Source organism: Rhipicephalus sanguineus, chromosome 4 (assembly GCF_013339695.2).
Source record: "Rhipicephalus sanguineus isolate Rsan-2018 chromosome 4, BIME_Rsan_1.4, whole genome shotgun sequence".
In the NCBI taxonomy this organism is placed as follows: domain Eukaryota; kingdom Metazoa; phylum Arthropoda; class Arachnida; order Ixodida; family Ixodidae; genus Rhipicephalus; species Rhipicephalus sanguineus.
Window position 1 is genome coordinate 111526768 of NC_051179.1, and position 23479 is coordinate 111550246.

The 23479-nt window shown below is 44.9% G+C and overlaps 1 long non-coding RNA gene across 1 annotated transcript; it reads right to left on the minus strand.

Moving 5' to 3' along the window:
* Positions 1-1269: 1269 nt before the first annotated feature.
* LOC119390562 (uncharacterized) lies at positions 1270-23089 on the minus strand. Its single transcript, XR_005183371.2, has 5 exons — positions 22998-23089; positions 21161-21292; positions 18819-18924; positions 5879-5982; positions 1270-3885 (listed from the first exon to the last, which is right to left on the minus strand). It is a non-coding gene; the product is annotated as an uncharacterized LOC119390562 (long non-coding RNA).
* Between the last annotated feature and the right edge of the window lie 390 nt (positions 23090-23479).

A 23479-nucleotide genomic window follows, 5' to 3' on the forward strand; every position in this document is an offset into this window, starting at 1 on the left:
GTGCTGCACCATAAGCCTCATTGCAATTAGTTTGTGATAGTTTCCTCGTCTTTGTCTGTGTGTTTTTTAGCGCAGTTTTTGTCATCATTATGAATCTAAACCAACTAGCTCGTCTTGGTGTTCTACTTAACCAATGTAGTTAACCAAGAAAGCTGTAGCGTTATTTTTTGTGGTGATGAATGCAGTCTCGTCGTCATATGGTGCATTTATGATTGGTGTTGGTACTTCATTGTCCACTGTATTGCAGTTATGCAATCACACAGATGGCATGGTTCAAACAGCTGTAGGCTATATCTATAGTGTGTGAAAAATCATGACATAGTGACAACTGGTTTTCATGTAGCCATGCCTTTGTGTTTCGAAATAACTGCCACGTTTTTTATTTGAATTGACGTGTACGTGTGGTGGCCAAAAAGGTGCGCAGATTATTAATAATGCCTGGGGTTTAACGTGCCAAAACCACGCTATGATTGATGCACACCATGACGACGGCTCTGAAAATGTCAACTGCCTGGAGTTCTTTATTGGGCTCCTAAAAAGGTGTGCGGATCGAATATAGGGAAAACAAATGACAATGTGTCTCTGTACTCACTTACGTTCCAGTAATATAGCTGTGACCTGTCGTTCAAAAACAGCCAGTTTATACGCACTCGATGTAGCTTCAAAGATAATCATGCAACAGTTAACAATACAAATAGAGATGCAATACAAATGAATCAACCTTGTTCCAATGATTTGCCAACAAACCTGATTGCCAATCCCCCAGCTAAGCTCCAAAATAATGTTTTATAACATTGATGCTCAATCTTAAGATGGGCAGGAGGCTATATTCCCTTGAACAAATGTTTTTTAGCCAATCTAAGCATATTGGGAATCTAAAGAAGCAGCGCACACATAAATATATCACGGCGTTCCGAATTTTCACAACGTTAACAGTATGACAGAAAAATACAGCTTTATATAAAAAAGCACCGCCAGATCGCACCCATTGTGAGCATCAATTTCATGTAAAGCAGTCAACGAGGAGGTGCCTATGCCACACTTTCCGACTTATAGCCAAATCTTCCGATGTGAATACGGATCTGTGCGTAACGTGTAATTTTGGTTAGTATTGAGTTAAGGATTCGACCAGAACAGCGCCCAGGCGTAGGCGGCTGGATAGATAGATAGAAACACTCAAAGTGCCTTTGGTTTGCTAATAAATGCTTTGCATTTAATATACATTTTTCATACATCACTGTAGCATCCACTGTATTTAAGAAGTGACATAGCACAGGCAGAATGGTGCTAACTGTATACAATATAATTTACGCAAAAAACATCATTGTACAACATGATGGTTGAATTTTATGCAGCCATGCCTGTGTGTTTGGAACGTATTTCTGTGAGCTTGTTTTGAACTGACGTGTGTGCAATTTATGTGGCTTGGACCTGTAGAGATTCCAGTAGTTCAGGAGGTTCCTGATGAGTCAGTAGTGCTGGCCTCCTGGACACAAGAATCTACTGAGGACAACAACTCATCAGTAGAAGAAGTCAAGACATCTAGCAGCACTGTGGAGGCCCAACTTCCTGCTGTCACTGCCACAGCTGCCGAAGGATGTGATGCCACAAGTGTAGTTGCCCAGAGCAAAAATCGTAGCACACCCAGCAGTTAAACAAAGACTAGGAAGCGGCCACTCAGTGTGATGCAAGAGCTGCTACAACTACATAAAAAGGCTGAGGAACGGTCAGCAAAAGCAGCTGAAAATAGCATGGAGCTCCGAAAGGAACTTGTGAAATTGCAGAGAGAGTCCAATGACATTCAAAAAGGAATGTTGGATGTTATGAATGATTTTGTTGCTAAAAAGAGGAATTGAGTGGAAATAAAGGCATCACCTCTAATGAGAGACTTGTTCGCGAGTGTGTGTGTTTGTGTGATGTACGGGAATGCCCTTTGTTTTTTTTCTTTAGTTACGACTTGTCCTTTTCCTGTAGACGTATCCATGTTTCTCCACACCTGTGTAATGATCACATACAACCACGTGTACTTTCATCACTCTCAAAGTAAAAACTTTCCACGATATAGCGTGCGATTTTTCAGTGGTACGTCTACATTTTTTCCTTGCTGATTAACAGGCAGAGGAGTTATACAGTCAAGCAATGCGAATGACAGGTCTCACACTTAGATAAAAAGGGGCAAGTTAGTGGCTCAGTCAGTATCAGTGTACAGAACGTAACTGCTAGGCATAAAAACATAACACAAGTAAGATGATAGGGCAAGGCACAGTCCAGCTGTTAAGCACTTTGTCCTGTTGCCTTTCTTGTGTTAATACATGTTTTAGGCATGCATCAACAAGCCTGTTAACACAATGAGGAGAACATACTCCAGTGTATTGAAAGAGACACCTGTTTGTAATAGAGATAAAAGTACAGCACTGCAGCATCAGCCATATGTAACACAATGTGTAACGATGCACATGTTTACGTGTCTTTTAACCAGTCATCTTGCTCACACAATTAAATTCTCAGTTCTGTGCATGAGTAATGAGGTGTTGTGCAAGGGCATCTCTAACTTGCACTCCCAGTTCATCCTGTTGAGTGCTTACGCACACTGGCTGACTGCGGCTCGCATCTTCAATCCGGACAACCTGTAGCCAACTCGCTTCACACTGATCTGTGAGTCCTTCACAAATATTGTGGAGTACACAACTAGCACGAATGACTGAGTTCACATTGTCTATGTCGCATTCGAGCCCTTTGTGTAGAATGCGGAACCGAGCCTTGAGTCGCCCAAATGCATTCTCGACCACACGCCTGGCGCTAGGCAGTCTATAATTAAATGCCCTCGAGCTCGATCCTTCAGGCCCTGCCCTTGCATAGGGCTTCACCAGGTGCGGTTGCAGTGGGAATGCCTGGTCAGCAAGAATGACAGGACCAGCAGCCACTCCTTGCATCTGTTTCACTTCGATTTTGAACAGGTCGCTTTCCAAAAGTTTTGGCAGTCGAGATCTCTCAAACACCGCTGCATCGTGTATCCTAGAGATCCCACATTGGTGTTCATAAACTTATAATGGTGATCCACCACAGCCAACAGAATGGTACTGTACCATCCCTTATAGTTATAATAGCCTGTCGCGTCTTCCTTAGGCGGGCACACTTCAATATGACAGCCGTCGAGGGCGCCTACTCCTCTCTCAAACACCGCTGCATCATGTATCCTAGTGATCCCACGTTGGTGTACATAAACTTATAATGGTGATCCACCACAGCCAACAGAATGGTACTGTACCATCCCTTATAGTTATAATAGCCTCTCGCGTCTTCCTTAGGCGGGCACACTTCCATATGACAGCCGTCGAGGTCGCCTACTCCTTGTGGGAAGCCAGCAACAGCCGCAAACTGGCGAAGGTGCTCGGCCAGCTGTTCCGCCTTCGGAAATCGGACAAACCGTGGTTGCAGACGTCGCACAACTACATCGCAGAAATCGCGGAATATGAGGTTGACAGACGACCTACTGACTCCAAAGAGGTTCGCCACTGTTCTTTCTTCAGTTGATGAAGCCGGCCTGTATAAACCAACGGCGACGCGTTTCGTCAGAGGAATGGCTTTACGCATGTTTGTGTCTAGCCGTGCCATGCTGCCGCAAACACTTACGATGTACCGAAACGTGCTCACATCCAACCGGAAGTTTTCTCTGATTGCACTCGCGGGAAGAAGCGATAGCGTTGTCTCGAACCACGACTCTGGCCGTGCATACGTCCACACACGCCGTTCGCGCAACATGAGCCGAGCAGCCGTGACCGCAAGATGGTTGCGCTCCCGTTCAGAGTGCTCCTTTTCCTCTTCGAGCTCTTCCAGTTGTTGCATTATGTGTAGCATCCGTGCCTGCTTATCCCACAGAGCTGCCTGTTGAACGGCGAACAGAGACCAAAACGTGAAGTCATCGTCGTCGTGATCGCCTCGCAGGGTAGCCCGACGCCATCACACTCGCGTCACCACAACAATGATGAAACGAAGTAAATGAAACAATAAACTAAAGTAAACGGCAACGCACACGGTTCGACAAAACAAACGACGCACATCCGAGAGCGCATTAAGCAATGGATTGTCTTGGCTTTCGCACCGACCGCGAGGTGACTTTGCCCATTGTTGTAAGACTAGCCCTAACTTATGCTAAATATTGTCAAAGGACGTCAAGCAATACGCTTGTGGACTGCAGATGCAAACAGAAAGAAGTTATTTACAAGAAAATACACTTTATTTGCAAGTATGTTTATAAAAAGTACGTGAATCTTTATATTTTTAGTCTCGGAAGCGGAGCATCACGTGACCGGCTTCACAGCCATAAACTGAGGACAGGTTTTCTCGTGTAACAGCTGTCAACTGCAGTTGGCGGTAACTGTAGTTAACTCAGGTTAACTGAGGTTCGTTGTAACTGAGGTTAGCGTGCCCGTGTAACTAGGGTATTAAGAGCTCATTTGTACAGTAATCACAAATTCAAACGCAACATCAAATGTTTAATGTAGCTACTGGTATGCGCAGCTGCTCGACATAGCCGCGTCATGTCGCGATGAATCTGGTCTCTAACGATAATGTTGGCTCTGCTCTATGTGTTCGACTCGAAATTACGTCGACATGATCTGAACTGAAGGCGCTGGAAACAAAAGTATGTTCGTTACTCAGTCTTAAATTGTCCTGTTTCAATCCGTGAGTACTGTACATATTTGTCTACATTGAGGAAAATATGGTACAAGCCTCCTCAAAACACGCACACACAAACGTGCGCACACGCACTCTCAAAATACTGCTATATTTGGCCGAACGTTTTTTCAGGTGTTCTACACGGCGAAGGAGATTTTCGCACAAACACGTACTTGAATAGTTATTCATCGTAGAAATTTCCAGATGGTTCCCGCATTACGTGTTTTGTATTAACGCAGTTAGAAATTTATCAGGATTTTTTTTATAAAACAGCCAATCAACTACGATATTCTAAACTTCCAAAAATATGGCAAACATGTGGAATAAAGAAACATACCATTCTTTCTTTCAAGACACATGAATCGAATTTCTTCTAGACTAAAGACAAGAGCCGTGAAGTAAATAAACCCCCGAAAAGAGCAGTGATACAGAAAACTGCGCTTTTAGTTTTACCTAAACGCAGGGCGCTCTCAGACGCAGAAATCAATTATTTAACTATGCCATTTTCCACGCAAACAATACAAGCACGAGACTTACAAAGTTAATCAAAACAAACGTTTCCAAGATCTAAAGGAAGATGAAAGAGTGGTTGTGCCGCCAAGGCACATGCGTTTCTATCGGTGGAAGATCCGTGCCACACAGCTCACTCAAATCAAATTTATGCAGAGTCGGTCGTTAGGCGAAACCACATAAACATTTTCACCATGCATGCTCGTATGCGACGCTGGCGTCGCTACGCGTGGCGCTGCCTGCATGTGACAAGTTGGGTGGCTGTAGTGCGCATAACACTGCTGTTCGTTCCGTGTTACCCTGTGGTTCACAATGGCGTGTCGGCACAGATGCTACAGCAGGCAATGAATATATAGGCTACCATGATACTGATAATCACAGCTTTCAAATCGACAAGGTCATTCATTGCATGTAATTGCCAGCGCGCCGAAGTTAAACCTAAGCCACCATATTGACGTTAATTTAGTGGCTGGCAAATTCCGAGAACTAAATACAGCATTACGGGGTGCCGCACATACACTGAATTTCTTAAAAGAGAATAATGTCTACCAATATAAAAGCGGCATTATTTACACAGCGACAACTAATTTCTTCGAAAATACAGTCACAGATTTCATTATGATAAAAGGAAGTACGTTTAAACATAATCGTTAGTCATTTACATAAAAGGGAAAATTGTGCTACTTACTCCTATTATCTCGACAAATGCGAGATTTGCAACAAAATGGAAATCGTTGTTTCGAGACTTTTCCCATGCTGCACGAACTATTATCCGAACCAGAACCGGCACACCTGGACAGAACACATGCGAAGAAATAGTTCAATTTCTGAATGTGGCACCCTACCTAAGCTACATCCCAGATAGACAGATGGATGACGAAAGGCCAGGTAATTGTTCGTCTCCGCAAGGAATACAAGTGCGCATGCGACATTTTTTAGCGCCAACAGTGCGAAGTAAAATAACCATAAGAAAGAGAAGAACACTGTGCACAAGGCGAGCGCTTGTCCTGTGGACTGTGTTCTTCTCTTTCTTATGTTTCTTTTTACTTCCCACTTCTGTGCAAAAAAAAGAATTCGTATGCGAATAGACGGCGCTGCGCAGCTGCCATGTGAACCGTTCCAAAGGGAACGGCACGACAGCAGCATCATCAATGACGTCGCAGTGCCGCAGACATCGGCTGCCAGGTTTACGAATAAAATTAATCGTACGCGTGCGCGTCCGCCTCTTGTCACTGAAGTCCTGCTATTGGCGGCGAGATCGAGCAGACTCGGCACCTAGCGGTGAGCGGACGAAACCCCGCGGTGTGGATGGTTCCTTGCGTCGTCTGCTAGCCACACCGTGTTCGCATGTGTGCGTACGTCATGCACGTCCTCAGATTACAGCTTATTCCGTTGCGCTAGCACAGTATCAAATGCTTGTACGTATGCCTACGCGATATACATGAGCATTTCGCCTTACGAGACTTGTATGCACTCTAATAAGTGAGTACACGCCCCTGTCGGTATGACGCTAAGTCTAACCATCGTACCGTCCATTCGCCAAAATCATTTCAATGTGAGTACTGCTTTCTCGTTCAAGCACGTCACATAGTTCATTCTGCGTCGTCCTAAACGAAAAATAAGGTACTAAATGTCGAGGTGTGAATGCAAAATTTTAGCGACACCATCTCGCGATGTGTTGGGGATTTGGAAATCCTTGTGATACCGCAAAGCATGAACTAGCGTCTGCAGAGGATGGTAAGCGGTAAAAAAAACAGAAGCCACGCATTTCCACAGCAATACGCGTATTCATGCAAACAGACAAGCAGAGTGCACAAAGTTCTACTTCATCTAATTACGCAGAAATACCGGTTCTCTTTCTTTGTAGCCGCTAGAGCAAGAAGTAAATACTTCAATGGCTCAGTCGCGCCACACAGTTTATAGTGTGGTATAGGCAAAACACAATTTAAACACGTGCAAATAAAGCGAGAAAAAACATCGAGCACAGGTCAAAACACGAATGTTACTGAAGGCCAGTACCCCATTGATTGCACTTCTCTCACAATTAATAGGTGCGTTAGGACGGTTGCGTGCATTGGTGTGGCAATGGAGGGCACATACATCACCATTAGGCTGCAGTCAACGCGCTTTACTCGCCAACAATCGACTCAAACCGCATACGGCGAAGCGCCGCTGCGTACATTTGTATACGCGCCGCCAACCGCCTATCCACACAAACGCGGCGACGGTGCTGCCACCTGTAGCCCGATCTCGCGGCGAATAGACCACCCAGTGATGGCGGGTGTGGGGGAGGCCATGGTCGCGAGAGAGGAGAGACGTGTGCGCCTCTAGTCCGGCTACGGCTCATTATCGCTCTTTATCTCACTAGGCTTTGCTTTTTGGCGCTGCGGTTGCCTGTAGAAAAGACCACCGCACCAAGCCTATAACCATGCAGCATTCGTTAGCACATTCCTGCTATGTCGCGGAACGCGTTACTACAAGTGGAAGAGTCCTACCAGTATATATATGGTTGTTGCATTGGTATAAAGGCGGACGGCAAACGATGCACGACTGTAGCCTGCGTTAGCCGGCACGAGCCAACATTACGCAACATTAGCCAGTGCTAGCCAAAATCAACTAGTGCTGAGCAACACTGGCAGTTACGCAACACTGTCTAGTCAAAACAATAGAGCCTGTCTAGCTGTTAATAAAGAGGGAAGTTCAGCAAAGCTGGGGAAGCGTTCCGACGGCGAGGCGTCGCGCCTGCGTTTGGCTTCACTTGCCCGATCGTCGTGGCTGGCATTGGCTCGATGGGGATGCGCACACTCCTGCTTCTGATCGTGCCAACGTTTATCGTACTGCCACTGCTCCTCTTTGAAATGTACGACAGGCGTCACACCCATGGCGAGTCCGAAAAGGAACTGAATAAGTCGCTAGCGGAATCTTTTACGTCACGATACAACGGACAAGCGCGATTGGTTGACGAGACGTATTGGAAAAAAAAATCACCGCCATATCCACGAAGTGAATGATGTTAGAGGAGCTTGCCCGGAGATGATCGGGTAACCCGCGAATTCTCCGTACACATTCCTCTACCATCATATCTAAACGTGACAACGTTGTTATATATACAATAGCCCTCATCGCTTCGGCCTCCCGGGCTCTCACCGTAGGGTCTTGGCGGCGAGCCCGAGCTGCTGCTGCGTTGCGAGCGCGCCGCGTTGCTGCCTTGGCTGTGGTGTTCATGCTGCGGAGCGGCAACGAAAAGTGTTCACTGAGTGAGCTCCCGGCGAAGAGAAAGGAAGCGCGCCAAACGAGAGGCGCGGCCCTCTAGCGGTCACGTGTCTAACTAGCGCATGCGCCGAGCGTGATGTGCGCCGCCTTGAGCGGCGGCGCGCCATCTAGTGAGCATCCTTGAAATCATCGGAGAGTGTACACGCCGCCAACGGACAAGGCGCGAGCATAACGAGCAAGCTCCTAAAAGAATATGACGTCTAACTGAAGAAGGCTACGCCAGTCGCAGCGCGCGTACTAGCGCGGACGCGCTCATGCGGCCGCCCGTCTGATGTAGCTAGGTCACGTAATGAACAAGCAAAACCTAAGGCCGTGCGAAACGCGCGGTGTAATGTACGCTTTTTGCAATCCTAAGTTTGAAAACACCGCCAAAACGGCGTTTCATACGGCGCCACGAGCTGGCGCAATGTGTCTGTCTTAATTAGGGTATCTCAAAGCCAGTATCACCTCACCCGGGAGCTGGTTGAGGACAACGTTCCACGTGAGCGCCATATTGGGTTGAATTCGTTGTCGCGGACGCCGCCTCTTCTGAAGGTGGCGTGCAAACATGATGATAGACACGTCCGTGAAACTGCGGCAGGGCTGGGTAGTATCTTGATACAAGAGTATCGCGATAGTATCTTAGAGATACTTTTCAGACTCAAGGTTGCCAGGTTTGGCTACTTTGCACCAACTTGGCTACTTTTTAGGCCGGTGGCGGGAGAAAAATAGTCTTGGCTACTTGGCTCCTTTTTGGCTACTTTCTTGTCCCCTTGATTTAAGAAAAATTATCAATATCTGGTGTCGTGTTCGAACATGGCAGTCAGAGCGTACTTCTAGCTCCGAAAGTTGAATTTTGCCCTTTGATTGTGCACATAATGAATTTTAATAAACGGTATGGCGCAGTCGTCTAAGTGGGCAAAGGGTCAGTGGTGGCGATCACAGCATAAATATAACACACTACACGTTTATAACCTGTCAGTCAAGCAGGCCTCTCGCGCACACACGAAAAAAATGCTTTTGGATGCCTGGCTGGGACTCAGCGAGAACTGTTGCATGGAGCCACATTTTACAGATCACCCATTGCTCAACGCGGCTTTCAACAACACTTGCAAATGAACAGGAATCGAAAGCGCTCCACATTCAGGGCACCCTGTGGAATCTGATATCTGACATTTCAAGTGAGCACTGAGAAACCAGGACACAAGATTCGAAGGCGGCAACACAAGCGCTCACTAACAACAGTTGTTAGTGAACGCTTGTGTTGCCGCCTTTGCCTCTTGTGTCTTTTTTTTTTAGTGCTCTCTTTAGAATGTCGTACCATCTCGCCCAAAAAACAATCCTTCTAGGATATCCGGCGAACTGCTTGTATCATTTCCTAAGCTTAGGTAAGAACGGCGACTCTGTATTTATCATCACATATGAAATTTTTGCAAAAGTGGCTTCAATTTATGTTTAATGGAGTAACTGAGATTTCGATCGCACTCATCATGCCGTAAAATTATTTTTATTGTCACAACTTTTAGTCACTTCAAGAAGAGTCATGCAAGACACATGGAGAGGGTCATTTTTTTAACAGCGCAAACACTACGTCATCATGCATTAAATGATTGCTAAAGTCAATAATCTATGCTGGAATCTCACAAATTATGATTTTGAATTGTTCATGCAGCACACATTTACATTTTCACTGAAAGGCTTTTGTGTTTAGTCATTTAAATAAAAATGTGGAAGCGGTTTTCACACATGCATGGCTACTTTTGGCTACTTTTACTGCCCTTGGCTCAAATTGGCTACATTTTGGCTAGTTCTTCCAATTTTCTGGCTATTTTTTTGTCTTTTTGACCTGGAAACCCTGTTTTCAGTATCTGTATTTCTGTGTCGAGATGCACATAAAAATGTATTTGTATCTCAGTAGTGAAATACCTTTACGATGCATTGAATGTATCATGATACTGTGCAGGAAGCGGTTATCTCGTTAGATTTATGTCGGAATTGGGCTGATGTGTTTCGAAGAGGGAAATGAAGATTTTTCTATGCTAATCCAAGCTAAGGTGCGCCGCCGGTCAGCGACACAGAGAGGTCGGCGGAGGGGTCCGCACACGTGCAGGATGGCCACTGCGGTAAAGCGCCGGACGGCACTGACGGTAAAATGGAGGAGGCAGTGCTGACTAAATTGCTCTGAACGCTGGTGCAATACCCCCAATGTTTTTGTTTTTTTTTTGCGGGTAGCATTTCAGTATTTATTTGGTATAACACGAACTTGTGCTCGTCTACAGTGGTAGAGAAACTTTTCTGTTTCGCAAGTTTTGTGTTGAAGCCTAACCAACGCTGTCTCGAAGACAGCTTATTTAAGAAGCTAATGTTACTTAAGTGCAATAAACGCAACCACCTCCTCGGCAAAATAAATGGTGCGTGTAAAATAAAGGTACATTTTTCTGAACTCACTGGCGATCGTTAATAATTCGAGCGATATGGTTTAGTTGCATGTGTTAATCCACTTTAAGGTTATTCACAATAACATTATGCTGCACATAAGATATGTATTTCCGAAGCATCAGCAACCACATAACTAAAAAGTATTTCAGTATCTGTATTCTTGTATCGGTATTCCTGTATATATATTCCGAGATACTTTTTTCGTCCTTTCGCAAAAATATTTTCGAAATATCCTGTTACGTCAAAAAGAAATGTACTTTCCTGAGTATCTCTGCCCACTTTGAACTGGAGAAATAAGAAGCTTGAATAGAAACAATGAACTCAGGCATTACATTCAAAGCGTCTGCCATAGCGCGTGTTCGCGTGCTACGACACAACATGGCGGTTCCTGTCGGACGTGTTGCCACCCTAAATATTGTATACATGGGTACTTTTCCATCCTAGCACTAGACAGCTTCGATGTAATAGGTAACTGTCATCAAACACTAGCAAGCACTGGAGAACAGCAGCAGACAGTTAGCCAGCGCTCGCTATCATTAGAGCGAACATTAGACACCCCTAGCCAAAATGAGCAGGCACTACTAGCCCACACTAGCCTAAACTGAGTAAAAATCACCCAACGCCTAGCCATGACCGGCCAACATTAGCAGGAACTATCCAGCATTAGCCAACACTAGGGACTTTGTTTCATTCATTCATAGATGTCAAAGTCATTTGTTTCATTCATTATGATATTGATTACATGAGTGTCATGAAAGTTCATGTTTTTTTTTTTCTGTCGGATGTTTGTCATACATGCACATTATGGGACATAAACTCTGCAACAAAGCAAGATAACGGATCTACCATGATCGCGACGGTGTCATCTTGTTATGCATATCATAATGTACTACATCATATGCATGCCATGGTATTTACGCTATTACCTGGACATCACTGTCGTCATATATGCTTATCTTCACATGCCACTTCCGATATATACCAAGTTAACAAGATGCCAATGTGATCACCAAGACATAGATAGATAGATAGATAGATAGATAGATAGATAGATAGATAGATAGATAGATAGATAGATAGATAGATAGATAGATAGATAGATAGATAGATAGATAGATAGATAGATAGATAGATAGATAGATAGATAGATAGATAGATAGATAGATAGATAGATAGATAGATAGATAGATAGATAGATAGATAGATAGATAGATAGATAGATAGATAGATAGATAGATAGATAGATAGATAGATAGATAGATAGATAGATAGATAGATAGATAGATAGATAGATAAAGACATACAAAGGTCAACGCGGGTGTTGTGCGAATGATAGGTTGCGGGAGCGCAATAATGGCGACTTAGGCGAATGTAGAGCTGACGGTTTTCTCGCCCTCCACTGCAAAATGTATAGCTGCAAAAGAAACATCAATCAAGAGGCCCTTATTCTGAAAATAATTAGGTGAGAAATGACGCCTTTGATTATAGACACAAGTAGCGTAGCCAACTGCTTTGTAAACAAAGGAGCTACGTTATCGTTGCTATGTTCATAGTTTAACGCGATAGTGTTAGAGAGCTGGTTTCGCAGAAATTCCGCCGTCGGTGACGACGTCAGTAACGGCGTCGCTTGGCCGCTTGTGAGCGAAAAATCATCCGTGACCGGCAAATCGAGAAAGATGCAAATAAAATAGACAATAAAAATCTGTGGACCCCTCGAGGATCGAACCCAGGTCGTTTGCGTGGCAAGCAGGTGTCCTACCACAAAGCCACGATGTTACTTGCAAATGTTTCGGAAAGAAGACACTACATAAATGCCATGTAGTGGAAGGAGTCTTAACGCATTTTGTTCGGCAGGTGTCACGATGAAAATAAGTCATTTCGGCGTATTGTAGGCGCAATCGCGAGGCCATCAAGCTACGTTTTTTTTTGTTTTTTTTTTGCGCGACGCCATGCTTCGGAAAAAGCCGGTATAGGGCACCCATCGCCAGGGTTGCCAGGTCAAAATGACAAAAAATAGCCAGAAAATTGGAAAAACTAGCCAAATTGTAGCCAATTTGAGCCAAGGGCAGTAAAAGTAGCCAAAAGTAGCCATGCATGTGTGAAAACCGCTTCCACATTTTTATTTAAATGACTAAACACGAAAAGGCCCTTCAGTGAAAATGTAAATGTGTGCTGCATGAACAATTCAAAATCATAATTTGTGAGATTCCAGCATAAATTATTGACTTTAGCAATCATTTAATGCATGATGACGTAGTGTTTGCGCTGTTAAAAAAATGACCCTCTCCATGTGTCTTGCATGACTCTTCTTGAAGTGACTAGAAGTTGTGACAATAAAAATAAGTTTACGGCACGATGAGTGCGATCGAAATCTCAGTTTCTCCATTAAGCATAAATTGAAGCCACTTTTGCAAAAATTTCATACGTGATGACAAATACAGAGTCGCCGTTCTTACCTAAGCTTAGGAAATGATACAAGCAGTTCGTCGGATATCCTAGAAGGATTGTTTTTGGGGCGAGATGGTACGACATTCTAAAGAGAGCACTAAAAAAAAAGACACAAGAGGCAAAGGCGGCAACACAAGCGTTCACTAACAACTGTTGTTAGTGAGCGCTTGTGTTGCCGCCTTCGAATCTTGTGTCCTGGTTTCTCAGTGCTCACTTGAAATGTCAGATATCAGATTCCACAGGGTGCCCTGAATGTGGAGCGCTTTCGGTTCCTGTTCATTTGCAAGTGTTGTTGAAAGCCGCGTTGAGCAATGGGTGATCTGTAAAATGTGGCTCCATGCAACAGTTCTCGCTGAGTCCAAGCCAGGTATCCAAAAGAATTTTTTTCGTGTGTGCGCGAGAGGCCTGCTTGACTGACAGGTTATAAACGTGTAGTGTGTTATATTTATGCTATGATCGCCACCACTGACCCTTTGCCCACTTATACGACTGCGCCATACCTTTTATTAAAATTCATTATCTGCACAATCAAAGGGCAAAATTCAATTTTCGGAGCTGGAAGTACGCTCTGACTGCCATGTTCGAACACGACACCAGATATTGGTAATTTTTCTCAAATCAAGGGGACAAGAAAGTAGCCAAAAAGGAGCCAAGTAGCCAAGACTATTTTTCGCCCGCCACCGGCCTAAAAAGTAGCCAAGTTGGCGCAAAGTAGCCAAACCTTTGCCATCGCCGCTAAAAACGAACACACATGACTTGCAAACAGCTCCAAAAATGGACAACTATGTCCATCTGGCGGAAAACATATCAAGCAAAACAGCAAACATTAGATAATGTGCTGCCATCTTTGAGGCATTGTGAGGAACATGTTCCACCGTTCTTGCACAGGGACGTGCTTTAGATTGAAAACCTGTACCATTACTACAGATACATCGCGCGCGCGCGTGTCTGTGTCTGTGTGCGTGTGTGTGCGTGTGTAACACACAATAATAAGTATGAACTTAGTGGTTGAAGTGCGCACTACAGGCCGGATTTCGCTATCGCGTTCAACTCTTAAAGGCGAAGCTTAAGGGTCCCCCAATTTTTTTCTTGATTCGCTTACATTTGCAACAACCTATTTTCTTCACTGTTCATTTTCAATGTAATGTACACTTGTCGCCTCACGTTGGGGGGTACTAGTGCGTTTGAAAAACCTAAATACTGCTGTTGTCGCAAGTTAGCGTTGTGTGTCGTCATATGTTCCTTTTTCCCTTTGTTCTTGTCCTCATCGTGTTACAACGAACCACAGCATGTCACACCGACAAGCCCATTTAGCCCCATTAATTGCTTTCAGAGGCTGCTGTGCGCGCTCATTTAGCTCCCGAATACTCGTGAACCACTAATGCCGCACAGTTCTTCCGCTCTCATGACAAGTATAGTTGAACGTCAGCACTGCACTTCCACATTGCTGTGCGAATGTTTTATTATTGCTTTAATATTTCTTGATGCTGCGCTCCTTACATACACTTTTTTCTGCTTGATGGATGTTTCTGTGTGTCCACAGAATGCACTTTCATGCACTTTCATGAAAACTTTACGGCCCCTTTATCTAACGCCAAGTAGAGCACAGGCGAGCATGTGCTCTCACGGTACTCTCGTTATATCAATTTGGCCTTCTCAGACAATTTCTTTGTTATTTCCTACTTTTCATTCTTTTCCGGTCGCCTAGTTATTACCACTGTTCTACATAATTACACTTGGTCGCCGATATTTTATTTCGCATTTAGTTCACCTATAATTCAATTTAACATTTAATTCACTGGTGCTTCATATTTCCTTCACTGCATATACTACGTATTTCATTCATAATTAAATCACCTTGAAATACATTTTATTCCCGTATGCACCTTTCATTTACTTGAATACACATTTGACACACCGAATGCACTAGTTATCAGTTCAGATCTAGTTGCAAAGCCTTGCAATAAGGTCACAGTTTCGCCTCGAGAGCGAAGCAATGAATGCGATAGCGAGAAATTGGAATGCCAAAGGAAAAACGGCAAGCAGCTAGAAACTTGCTGCGCGCTGCTCAAGCACAAATGACGCAGGAAAAAAAAAAGCTCACAAGGTGAGTACGAACTAACAATTGTCACAGCTCGACACGTCAGCGCGCTGCTCAAACACAAAGGAGGCACGAAAAGAACGCACAGGTATACATAGGACGAGCGCGAACTGTCACAGTTGTTACTTCAACTAACCTCTACTTTGGCTCTTCTAGCTAGCAGATCAATCCTTTCGCAACAGCGGCCGCTGCAGCGAGCAAAGTGGCCTTCGTGTGGTCTATAGCTTCAACGCAAACCTTGCGGTGAAAGCAGAAGACGTACAAAACTCCCCCGCAAGAGATAATTGCGCGAGCACGGTTGACCACGCTTTGTATATATGCCAAGTACAAGTCGAAGGCACACATCCCAACTCCGGCGAAACACTTGACAGCTTTAGAATTGGAGACCCAAGAAATCTTCGAGCCGCCAAGACGCATGCGCAGAACGCAAGCCACTTTCGGACTCTTGCACTCGCGCTGTCCCAAGAGCCTGCAGCGCATTCCTTTGCATGGCAAACAAAACCGCAGAGCGCGCGACCTCAAGAAAAAAATAAAGACGGCGCTTGGCAGCGGCACGTGAAGCCACGGCTCGCGTTCCCTGCGGGCGTCGATTCTGGTCATTAAGATAAAACTTCATTTGGCTTCAGTTGGTACATATTCCTGAGGTCGGTTGGTTGGTTCCTAGAGGAATGGCTCAACCCACCGCGGGGGATCAGCCATGAATCGTGCGGCAGTAGGATTTGTGAAGAAAAAAAAAAGATAATTCTGAAAAGGTAATTTTTGGGCAAGCGAAAATATTATTTGTGTTCACGGTTTCTTTATTGAATGCTAAAGAGAGAGAAAAAAGGGAAAGAGAGCATGAATTAAATAAAAGAAATAAATAAATAGTTAACGATAAATAAAATAAAGAAATGAAGAGATAAAATGAGTATATACTTGAAATATTAGCATGGCTGTCTTTTTTATTCTTTTATATAGTTAAATACCGTATCACATATGTCCCTGTGGCTAAATTACAGCGCAAGCGCACTTCTTTGTTATTTTTACTTCTTTACTTCTTTTTCCCTGCACACATCTGAATATGGTTTCATATCTTCGCGTATCTAGTACACTATTATCCTTGTTACACGTTTTAGATTAGAGCTATTCTTGTGTGTGCATGTGCGGTAAGTTTGCCTTGGGCTTATATATGCATCGCCGAAGAAATGAATAAAGCAGTTGTTAGTCAGCGCTAGTGCCGTACGTTTCTTTTCTTCGTGGGTGTCTTGTGCGTTCGCGCTGTTTTTTAGCCTCAGGATTCTGGTCGCGGTATGACATATATACTGCGATTCTGGTTCAGCCATCTCGTTTCTTCCCTCCTGTGGCATAAGTCTACAAGAGCCAATGCGTTTCCCCTGGCTCAAGCCACCGCGAGCCACGAGACGCTATTCTTTTTCGCTGGCCGACTGACCATGAGTGGCGTGGTGCTACAATCTCAAAAAAGAAAACTAGCGCCGGTCGCCAGCGATACGACGCAAACACAGCGTAGGCAACGATGCTGCATGGCCCGCGTCTCGTATTTCAATGTCGCCACGTGTAGCGTCCCGTGCGTTTGTATTTCGCCGTTAGTATCCTGGCGAACAGATGAGGCGTGGCGTAATTGACTAGGGCAGCGAGCTGCGGAGCGAGGAGTCGCAGGTTCGAAACCCCGGTCGAGCGCTTTGGAATTTTGTTGTTTCGAATCACTCTGCAGGCATTTTCATAAAGTTGTTCTCTCTCTCTCCTAATCACTTTTACTTGTGGCTTTTATTTATATATACATACATACACATGTCCGGGACATGACGGTGACGGCAAAAATCCGCTGAGAGTGTCAATGTACTTGCTATCGCAAAATAAGTCACCCTCCCTCTTAAAACTATCTGCACCTCACCCGGTATTGCATTAGCTCCGTTATCGGCCAAACTCACCTTGGGTACTATTCGTGTTACGCCGCCGGACGCCGGATATTTTTCAAGCTAAGCTTCTATAGCCCCACATATGTCTCTGTCGTAGTAGGTGCGATCGCAAAAAAAAAAAAAAAAACGACTACCGTGAGCGCACAGAAATGCGGCCCTCGAAGGTGCGTCGGTCACATGCGTCTTCGTATGCGCCGTTTTCCGATAAATGATAGTCTCGCGATCGTGGGCTTCTCGACTATCCGCCGTATCTTTTATAGGTTATAGAGGCGACTTGTCACTTCACGTTGTCACACTCATTGTTGCCTGGATATGAATGCATGACCGTCCTTGTTGCCTGCAGCAATTGAAGTATGGCGCTGGTAAGCACGTGGATGGCGGTTCGATTCCCGGCATGGAGGAAACAAACGTTTAGGAGGGAGCATTGCGCAATCATAAAGAAAGAAAGAAAGAAAGAAAGAAAGAAAGAAAAAAAGAAAGAAAGAAAGAAAGAAAGAAAGAAAGAAAGAACTACGTCAGGCACGCAAGCGCCAAGCTTGTCTTCATCCCATTTTCCCGTTAGGGCGAGGGCTCCTGAATCTTTTTACTCATAAGCCACATAAGGCTTTCGCCATTATAAAAGCTTTTTATTGCGATAGCAATTATATGGACAGTCTCGGCTGATTTTTGCCGTCGCCGTCGCCGCCGTCATGCACCGTATATGTATAAGTATGTATATCTTCACACCCCCTCTCCTATTTCCCCCTCTCCACTTTCCCTCTCCCCTCCCCCTCTCCACTTCCCTCTCACCTTTCCACCACTCCACTTTCCCTCTCCCCTCCCCCTGTCCACTCTTCCTCTGAAACGCGGGCTAGACATACCGAAATTCTCTCCTGCGCAACGCCGCGATGAGCACCAGCGCATGCCCGTCCCCTCCCCCTCTCTCTCCCCTCCTACGCTGCCCCCCTCTCGCATGCCTGCCTACTGCGTTCCCCGCTCGCCCTGTGAGAATTAACGGCCAGGCTAGAGGGAAGACAAGACGCGCGTAGCGTTCCTCTTCAGTTGCCACGACGCCAGGTCGGTAGCATGCCCAAAGAACGCCAACGGAACGCGATCGTGCAAGTGCTCCGGCTTCGCATCGCCCCATGCTCCCCTTTAGCGGGAAATGGTGTAATTTTCTTGCTATCGCATTCATTGCTTCGCCCTTGCGGCGAAACTGTGCCTTTTTTTATTTGCCACCGATGTAAATAATTTCTGATTTTACTCACGTTTTTGTTGTTTTTTCTTCTATTTCGGTCACCGTTGCGCACTCTTCCGATACACACGTCATGATTTCCTACAGCACGACCGATTGCCACAATATCTCCCAAAATCTCCTAAACAGATTCCGTATAGCATTCGGATACTACTGCGTATACTACAAGACTACCTATGTCAACCGTAACATTACGTAGAAGGTTATGGTATGTAATGGTTACAAAAAGAACACTCACTCTTCAATCGTAAGCTTCCTTTCAGACATGGAGCATGTTAACCGTTTGCACTCATGCTTCATATAATACGTGCTCTGAATATAATGATGTTTGTACATGCAGGCATCTGGAAAACGGAAGCGACAAATGAATGAACTATAGATTTCTCTTCTGGTTTCCATGTTGTTGAACCTATTAACATGTTTGTTTTAAAATGTTCATGGAAAGCATGTAATTCTATTTAATTTCATAAATCTCTTGCATGCTTTATTTCTTTATGCGATATGTCTCGGTCTTTCGGCAAAGCGGTCCCACTCATGCACATATCGAAAGGCAACATATTTCTTGTCAGTACGTTTGGCTCGTAACGTCCTTACACATGTTGTAACGTAATCGTGACAAAAACAAAGGCCGTAGTTGGACTGTAAAAGAAGAAACTGCTTATTCGGTAAACTTGTGCCTAGGAAACGAAAAGTCAAAGTACATGCAGTACACGGTGTACACTGATAGCGCAGGTCACTGTCATCGGCCGTTGGTAATCTGGTTTTCGGCGGAACGCGTCGTCTTTTATAAATGAGTGAGTGAACATTCCAGCGCTATCGCTGGTGCTCGCCTAAGCTCCAGAACAAAGTCGGCTACTCGTGTCGTACGCGCAATCTTATCGTAATAGTCTACAACGTTCGAGAAGCTTCATACACATTGTGGCGTCGCCTGCGCCGAGCGATGGTGACTGCTTTTATGGTCGACACCAACAATTAATAATAATTGTTGGGGTTTAACGTCTCGAAACCACGATAGAATTATGAGAGGTGCCGCAGTGAAAATCTCCGGAAATTTCGACCCCCTGGTATTCTTCAACGTGCGCCTAAATCTAAGCACACGGGCCTTAAGCATTTTCGCCTCCATCGAAAATGCGGCCGCCGCGGCCGGGATTCGATCCCGCGACGTGCGGGTCAGCAGTCGAGCACCTCAACCACTAGACCACCGTAGCGGGTTGTGGGTGAAACTATAGATGATGTCAAAATGAAGAAGTAAGCGCACGAGGCAATATGATTTTCCTTTTCAATGTAACTAAGGCACTGACAGTTTGCAACAGGTCTGTTCCTTGTTCTTTATGTCCCTGGAAGCATTGCTTATTGCAGGTATAAGTATGCGCGTAGACAGGATTTTGTTTTGAGGAGGGGCAAAACCGTGTTGTATCGCGGAGGGGGAGGGGGGATGCTGGCGCGCTTCAGGGGCAGCGCTGGCATGGCTTGAGGGGAGGCATGTGCCCCTTCTGCAACCCCTGGCCGACGCCCATGTGTATATAACTTGTTCTGCGTAAAGGTATTTGGTCCTATTAAATTTTGGTGCCACATAATGCATCCGAACTTGAAATATGCCTTTAAGCACTTACCCTAAGTCTAAAACCGTACGGTTTATTTCAGCCTTCCTGTGTTTAGTTTTCCTGCAATATCAGTAACAACCAAGAAATCTGTCCCACTGAGTTCACTGCGACCACTTTTGTCATCGGCGACACAAAACAACGATCTTTGTCGGGAGAACAGCCCCTCGCCGCACCCATGCATCTTCATTCAAAAACATGTTCTGTCGACAGTTCCATTGAGATTTGAGATGTACCAGTCAAATAATCTTTGCGAGCCGAGCATGTTTTACATACCTTTGCGGTCAATTGGTTCAATGCGCAGTAGAGCACACAGCCTTTGAGATAACGTGGTCGCTGCGCATGCATTGTTGAGGCTATGACTAAGGTGCACCATGCTGTATGTGGTTCATAATGTGTATAGCGCATGAAAAGTCCTGTTGACCAGGTGGCACCATGTTTTCATTGAAATTCTCATCGATGTGCCCGCAAAAACAGCATCGGCAGCTTCAAACTAGCATAAATAAGAACGCCAATGACAAGCTTCAGGTTTTGAATATGGCTCATACAAAAAGAAACGCCAGAGCTGCGCGGCAAGCGCAGCACAGTCACAGCGAACGCTAAAACGAGGCACAATTATGAGCGGATATCCATATGTGGATAAAGTCGATGCGCAACGTGTCCATTCCAGCAAAGCAGATATGAGGAATCTTTCATGCAAAAACAACAAAGAAAACGCAAATCAAGTAGAAAGAAAACCCTGCTGTCGCAGTGCATGCACACAAGTTTGGAACAGAAGGAACCTTTGTAGTGTCGTACTCCACAGCTCTCTAGGTAAGTTAAACCTCAGGTTGATTTGACGTTGCGAATTTAGCTTTAAATGCGAATTCAAGCTTGAATTGTTAATAAATTTCACTGTAAATTTTTAGAAAATCATCGATATCCTTACGAGACTCAAAAACGTATGGGGATAGCATAAAACTCATTGAAATTTACTTACACTGTACAAATGCGACTGTTCCGTCTTCAAGTCCATATCCTCGGGAACAGAGCAATGCAGTCCAGACATAGAAGAGTGTGTGAAACCGTTTCAATTCCATATAGCTTCTCACACTTCGGTCTGCAACATATGCTACAAGAGACACCGTATTTAAAGCAGACGTTCCTTCTTTGCTAAGGACAGAAAGCAACTTAAACAACGACGGGAGAATTATGGTTAAACCATGTCAAGTGGGGCTGCATCATCAGGATGGTGACGTTCTACATGCATCTGAGCAGAAAGTCGAAGGCTCATTTTCCGTTAGGGGATACCCCATTTACAAGACGCGCAACACAAGAACACTTTGTGTAGTTACAGGAGACTTTTATTTTAAAAAAGGGGCCTCAGAAGTTTTCGAGCCCTAAGAAAATATCGTGGAAACCACAGCGCCTACGCGAGACGCTTTGGGTTTTGGGTCGGGCACGCTATTTCTCGAAAAGAGGTGAGGCCCGAAACTTGCCGGAAAAGCTTTGCGTCTGCAAATACTGGGGCTTTTTGCATACCACTCCTGTCAGTAGTATTCTGCCCGTGGTTATGCCTTCGTGTTGATGAGCCTGTGCATGCACCGTGCAGTGCTCAATCAGTCGAGGAATTCTTTCAACCAACGAGTTTGTTTCTGTGATACGAAGCTCGTCCTCTATATTGCTACATAATGTTCCACCACAGTTTTACGGCTTCCGTAAATATTTGGTGAATCGTGGCACCATTACTGTGCAGTTTTACAGCCAACAATCATTTCTTCAAACGAATAATTCAACGCAAAAAAGGGACCCCACAAAAAAGAACTTTGAGGAAAACGCAATAGGCGTCACCAACTCGTCCAACAACATATCCTTCAGCAGCATATTTCTGATAGAGTGGATGGTCCTTCCTTCGTTCTTGCCTTCTGTGTGGTGTTCGTTTTTTTGCGATTAATTATGTGTTTAAGTAAACAGCAACTCACTTAACATATGCCCTTCAGAACAATGTCTTTGTAACTTTTTGCAATGAAACCTCAACGTGCTATACACTGTCAAGACGTAAGTATACAATTAGAGTTTTAAGGAATCGTACTATACGATTAATATTGACTGCCATTGATTTTTCATGACCAACTCCATAAAAAGTGGCGTTCATTATGAGCATCTTGCAATCAAACCTGTCCGCCGTACACTGACGTGGCGCTCCTGTAAGATCCCACTGCTCCGCTTTCCTCCTTCCCTGGTCATTCTATCCATACGCGCCAATTTCTACCCTCACATTCCTCCAGGGAGACTGATCTGACAAGCTTAGAGCCGTAGAAACAGCGTCGGCTGATCCAGTGGGCACGTGAAGGGGCGCGTGCCTATGGGGCTCCTAACTAAGGGCTGCACCCTACGACGAAGTTCTCTTATCTATCTACGAATAGAAGTTTTCTTTTTCTCTGCGCGAGGTACTTGCCTCCCTGCATCATCACATACATCCGCTTTTATCGGCATGTTTCTCGCTAATAAGACCTTGGCAAAGTATCGAATCCTACACTTACACAGAAACAGCCCATGAGCGCTTTTCATGTGTGGCCTGGAGTGTCAACCACGTGAGAAACTCCGTTAAAACGCCTGTGCGGAGCCCGACTCCTCTGGCACAAGTATAATGACGCATGACTTTTGCACCTTCAACAACCAGCGTAGAACGTACAAGGGGCAAGGAAGGGAACAGAGAACTTGCGCATGCTTCCAGTCAAAGAGCCGCCGCTGGGCTGGACCCTTCGTGTTATGTTGGTATTGCTGATGCTTGCCAAAAGAGAGATGAACGAGAAAAAAAAAAGACTTTTACCTACCTCGTAAATTACTGAAGCGACTACGACCTGCTATACTACCCCTCTATCACATAAAATGCCTTAAGTGAAGTGGCGTGACGAGCTCACATTGGTGTGCTATAAGACTTGTCTTCAGAGGCTCACCGCAGCTGACACGCGCATGGTCTTTAAAAGTAAAGGCCAGGAGGTTGAGCTGTGCCCTTCAAATTGTGAATGTTTGTTTATAAGCCCTGATAAATATACGGATCGCAATACGTCATATCTCTCCTCGAGTTTTCAGAAGTAACAAATGCAATGTAAAGCGAATAATCATAGGTCGAGCTGCGTCATGAAAATTTGTGAATTGCTGGGTCGTGTCGTTGCAGTCAATGATTTAGGTAGAGAAATCGAGAGCGCGTTAAGAAAGTGCTATGTCTGTCTTTGTTGTTCACTCGTGTGAATACTTGATCTCGTCGCCTCTGACATCCCTGTTTGTTATATGTCTACGCGTGGCGATTTTCACA